The sequence below is a fragment of the Crocodylus porosus genome, unplaced genomic scaffold, assembly GCF_001723895.1.
Source record: "Crocodylus porosus isolate Cpor-Errol unplaced genomic scaffold, CroPor_comp1, whole genome shotgun sequence".
NCBI lineage: Eukaryota > Metazoa > Chordata > Crocodylia > Crocodylidae > Crocodylus > Crocodylus porosus.
In genome coordinates, this window is record NW_017728943.1 from 6084093 (window position 1) to 6090270 (window position 6178).

Sequence of the window (6178 nt, forward strand, 5' to 3'; positions counted from 1 at the left end):
CCCGCCAGCTCCTGCAAAGGATCATATGTGATGGAAGGATTCCCACATGAGAACCATTATATCAGCTGTTTGGCTCTCACTTCCAGGGTGACTCTCAGGTTCTTCACCTGGATAGGCTGGCGAGCAGCCCAACAGCATTTTCTCCACCCTGATCTGATCTGTGGGTGAAGTCTAATGGGCACTGGTTGATTCCAGTTTTAATGGCCTAGGTACTCACTCTGTTCACCCCTCAGGGCAACCCCCAGCCCTCCGTCCCATGATTGTGAGCCCATCCTGGCTCCATTCTTGCCCCCACCCCCAACTTCTGCAAGCTAAGCAACACCTCCCCTGGTCTGCCGTCTCCATATCTGTGCACAGAAGGTCAGCTCATGGTGGCCAGTATGGCGAGTCCAGGATGGGTGGCTGAATGCCTGCTGAACAAATGAAAGATGTGCATACAAGGCGCTGGCAAAATGAAGAAGAGACATTACAAGCTTCAGTCCTAGCCTCCGAGCTCAGGTCATGCATCATGAACTCCTGTTACCAGGGGTTGCAAGTCCAACAGGAGGAATGATTTGAGACATATACAGAGGCCATGGACAGGCCACAAGATGCTGAGTTTCATGACTGGGGGCTCCACATGGGCAACTGTCATTTGGAGACACCACATGGCACAGCAGAGCTGACTGGGAAAGTCACAGTATCAGGACAGGGAGTTAATGCACATGGTTCTGTACTGCTGGAAGTTGTCCAATAAACACCAGCTCCCCAGGTAGTTCCAGGCCAGTCTCAAAGGGGTGCAGGAGAACTCATAATGTACGGGGAAATGATGGCCCACTAGCCCACCAGTTCAGGTGGTTGCTCCGGGAGCTTCTGGCAGCAGAGCCTTGCAGCCTCAGTTCATCCACCACTTCACCAAGGGGCCACAGGAGGGAGCTCTTCCATTCCCCATGGCCTCACTCATGGCCTGGGTCCCACCTCAGAGAGTGGTGCAGCTTTGGAAGAAATAGGCAGCCCCCCAGCTGGGGCCAGTTGCCTGACATGAGCTCAAGGTATTGGTGAGAGTCATAGGTCCATGGTCCTTGATGGGGGAGGCATGACCTCAGGCACCAAGGGTCTGTGAGTCCTATGTGGGAGGGCCAGCAGTCTTCAGCACCCACTGCAGGGATGCCTCCAAGCCTGCAGCTCTCTCAGACAGACATTGGGTCTAGGATTATGCAGCTGCCAAGTTTTTACATGGAGAAGTCCTTGTTCTTGACTCTGGACTTTGTTCTTTAAAGTAGGGGCTAAGTCAAAAGACCCGTAACCCGTGCCTCCCCTCCAAGTTTTCATGTTGGCTGAGTTCAGGCCCTGCAGTTTTTCCCATGATCCCAACCCACCTTCCAGTTTCTGTTACCTCATTTGCAACCCCTACACCTACCCCCACCCTGCCAAAACCTTACCTTTTTTGTGTTAATTGGGAGGAGGAACCAGGTTGAGATATGGGAAATGTTTAGTAGGTTGGCTGCTTTTTTTTTCCTTCAGTGGAGCCTTACTGCACGGGCTTCCTGCACAGCTCATGAGCTGCATGGGGCCTGGTGTTTCCCTCTGTGGCTGTTGCACTTTGTTAGGAAGCAAACTAAAAAACCTTGGAGGTGTTTTATTTTGCTATGTCCCCAAAGTCATTTAAAGTGCAATATGCTGCCAACAGCATAAACAGGAACTCCATTAAAGCAGTGCAAAAGGGCATTTAAGTTGCTTTAAAGGCCAATTTCATGGTGTGTACAAAGGCCCTTTGTTTATTCTTCCCAAGATGCAGCACCTTGCATTTGTTAGCATTGAACACCATCCTGTTAGTTCCGGCCCAGCTTTCCAATCTGTTGAGACCTTCCTGACTTGCACTGTAATCCTCCAATGGGTTCACAATACTTCCCAGTTTCATGTCATCCACAGATGTACTCAAGAAGATTTCTATGCGGGTATCCACATAGTTAATAAACACGTTGAATGCACTGGGCCCAGGACAGACCCCTTTGGGACTCCACTGAAACCTCCTGCCATTCTGGCATAGATCCACCTTTTGCTTGGGCTATTGAACCTGTTGACTAGCCACCTTGCAGTAGTTCTTTCTAGCCCACATTTCTCCAGTTTGTTTGAGAAGGTCATGTGGCAACTTGTCAAAAGCCTTGCTGAAGCCCAGATATACTATATATCCACAGCATTTCCTTTATACACTCAAGTAGTTCCTTTGTCAAAAAAGAAGATCAATTTTGTTTGATCCTACTTGTTTTTAGGACATCCATGCTGAGTGCTTGTGATCAGCCTTTCCTCCTCCAGATGCTTGCAAATGGACTTCCCTAGGATATCTTCTAGTAATTTTCTGGGTATTGAGGTGAGGTTAGCAGGTATATAGTTTAATGAGTCCTCCTGTTTTGACTTTTTTTAAAGAGAGTCACTACATTGGCCCTTTTCCAGTCTGGTACATCATCCATCTCCCACAACTTTGTGGATATCATTGCCAAAGATTCTGAGAGCTCCTCTGCCACTTCCTTCAGTACGCTGGGATAAAATGCATCAGGTCTTCCTAACTTAAATTCACTCAGACACATCAAAAGCTCTCTGTCTTTTTTGTTATCTCTTCCCTCAGCTTGTCCCCTGCCTTATCCAAATAATCTTTGTCTGACTTCAGCTTGTTTTTTTGTGAAGACAGAGGCCAAGTAGCTGTTGAGATACTCCATCTTCTTTGCATCTTCTGTTAAGAGTACACCCTGGTTAGTTAACCATGGACCCACACCTTCCTTGGTCTTTCTTTATTGGCCGATCTACTTATACAGTTTTTTCATCTCATCTTTAACCTTACTTGCCAGCTGCACCTCATTCTTTATCTTTGCCTTTCTGACTTGGTCTGTGCAGGTTCTTTATATTTCCTGTTAAGATTCCTTGGAGACCTGCACATTTTTCCATTGCCTGTATACTTTAAATTTGCATTTTAGGCATTTTAGAAGCTCCTTGTGCAGCCACATTGGTTTCTTGCCATTCTTCTTGTGCTTCTATAGTGTCGGAACAGTTTCTTGTTGGGCTTCCAATACGGTATCTTATAGAAGTTCCCAGCCCTCTTAGAAGTCTCTATCCTTCAGTCTGTCTCCCTATGGCACTCCTTGAATCTGATGAAATCCACCTTTTGGAAATCTAATGCCCTAGTTTTGCTGACCTCTTGTCTTCCCTGTCCCAGGATCTAGAATTCTATCATATCATGGCAATTTCCTCCCAAGTTGCCATCACCTTCACATTCTTCATCAATTTTTCCCTGTTGGCCAGGACCTGCTCCAAGATAGATAATCCCCTAGTTGTATTGTCAACCTTCTGGAACAGAAATTTGTCCTCTACACAACTTAGGAACTGGATTAACATTTTATGTTTGGCTGTATTGTTCTTCCAACAGATGTCCTGAAAACTGAAGTCTCTCATCAACACCATCCCATAGTTTTTGGATATATTTGTCACCTCTCTGAAGAGTGCCTCATGTAACTCTTCTTCCTTACTTGGTGGCCTATAATAAATATGCACTTTTAAACTGGTGCTGCATTTTTCCTCTTTTATCTTCACCCAAATGCATTCTGCTCTGCTGTCATCTTCCTCATGGATCAGGGAACAAGGGTGTCTATTTTTCACATATAAGGTGACACCACCACCTTTCCTCCAAACCTTTGCCAAAACAGAATGTAACCCTCAGTGTTGACATTCCAGGCATAAGAGTTGTCTCAGCAGGTCTTAATTGATACCAATTAGGTATTACTTCTTTCCATAGGATGCAGCTTACAGTGCAGCTTGTTAATTCCTCATATTTTGCACATTTGTATACATACATTGGACATATTTTACATTTGACCTCATCATTTCCCTTTTGCACTACTTGTTGTTGTCCTGTAGCTCTCTAGCTTTTTCCCAGAGTTTAGTTACTTCTTCTGGTCCTTCCCCACAGATGTCAAACTGGTGCTTCTGTCCCCCACAGAAGAAAATCACCAACCACCACCACTTTTCTCTTCCTTCTTTGTGCAGTGGTCCTAGAGTCCCCATTCCTGGGACCCTTCTCTCTAGAATAATGATTCCTTTGGATCATATCTGCAGATGTCCTCTCCTCTGCCTTTTTTCTCAGCTGTTACACGCCATAATGCTTGAAAGCGGTTGGTGATTTTAGTCTGCTTCTCTTCAATTCTGGGACCCTTAAGTAATCACATGCTGCTACTTCTCATTTCCCTTTGGCCTCTCTTGTACCAATCTTTCATCGCTCCCTTTCAAATAATCATCCTTTTCCTTGATACAATGCAGCATGGATACCTGTGCTTCCAATCTTTGAATCTTTTCTTCCAGGTTAGACACCAGCTTACACGACATGGTGCAGATGAAGTGGTCTTGACATTCTTGGAGGAATGTGAATATAACGCATCCCACCTGGATCATAACATTCCATTTGTGTCTCCTTTGCTCCATGGAAGGAATTGCAAAGAAAACAACCTGAAAAAAATACAAAAAGTAAAGAAAAAACAAGAAAAAAGAAACCACACCACAAAAACCCCACACACCAATAACCATACCTCAGCCCTTGTGCACAGTGACACACAGTCTCATGCTCCTGGCTTCTTCCTAAGTCAGACTCCCTAGGCAAACTCCATCTCTGTTTGCTGTCCTTTGTTTTCGGCTCACACTATTTGCTGGGGCAGCTTTTAAAAAAGGCTGCCTAACCTAGTTCCACCCTTCAGCTAGTTAAATCAGCCCTCCACAAAGCAAAGCCCTGTCACTCAGTCACTGGGGGAGGGTGGGGAATAAAAAACATATGCCTACACCACAGGTGGGGGGGAACCCACACAATAGGCAACATTCACGCACCAATCAGTCACCCAAAGTCACTTGTTCCCAGAGTAGTCTCTTCAAGGCAACTCCACTAAGGAGAGGGCTAAATAACTTCAGCATGAAATAAAGCAGAATATTTTAAATCAAATAAAATCTTCTTGCATAGACAAAAATGATTTTTGTGTTTATTTTTATTTCACCAACCCCCCTACATAACATTCTGTTTAAAATTGATGAGGACTCTAGGTTTTTTTTCGGGGGGGGGGGAGGGGAGGAGCCACCAAATTGAAATAGCCATTATTCATAGTGCTCTAGTACTTATTTGCAAAATTAAAAGTTCAGAATACTTGCAGTACAGTTGTATTTACTTTAGCCTTTACTGTAAGGCTAAAGTAATTATAATTAATTCAGGCATTAAGTTTCTGCTTGCATGAATTAAAAGCAATTACAGGTATTCAACATTAGAAACATACCATAATGACAGGCTAATGTACTAATGTGCCTTCATTATGAAGTGAAACCAAGTTACATAGTCTAAGAGGCATTTATCTAAAATGATAAAGGCCCCAGTTCAACATGGCAGTTAAGTCCACACTTGCCTTAACCACTTACTTACAATGCTTCCTATTCAGCAAAGTCCATAGACATATGCTTAATTGCTTTGTTGGCTTAGGATTTAACTCCTCAAAATAGGGATTTAACAGATGTATTGTAGACTGTCACCCTAAAATTATCATGTACTTTACTTCCCTGTCATTTTAACATAGTTTTCATCTTGAAAGAAAGGGAATGTAGCCAGGGTTATAATTGTAGAAGGGTAGAGCAAGTGAAATGTTCCTTGGTTATTAAAATAATTTTCAGAAGCAACATTTAGTAATGGATCATTTAAACACAGTTTCTAAAGTACAAAGCCCTCAAATGAAAATAAAGGCAAGCATTTTTCTTATTGAAGGCTGAGCTAAGGAAAAGATCTGCAAACTTCTTGGATTTTTAACAAAAAAAAAGAATGAAATTTTCTTAACTGAAAATGATTAGTTTATGTTCCTAGTGAAAATTGAGCATTTAAAGGCACGTTTCATAGTCGGTAGGGTGGGAAGGGACCTGAGCAGATCATCAAGTCCTACCCCCTGAGATGGCAGGAAAGAGTACTTGGGTCAAACGACCCCCCAGCAAGGTGTTCATCTGGCCTCCTCTTAAAGACTCCCAGGGTAGGAGCCAGCACCACTTGGAAGTTGGTTCCAGATCCTAGCCGCCCTGACAGTGAAGTAGCGCTTCCTGATGTCTGTTCTGAATCTACCCTCTGCCAGCTTGTGACCGTTATTTCTTGTCACTCTTGGTAGTGCTCGGGGAACAGGGACTCCCCCAGTGC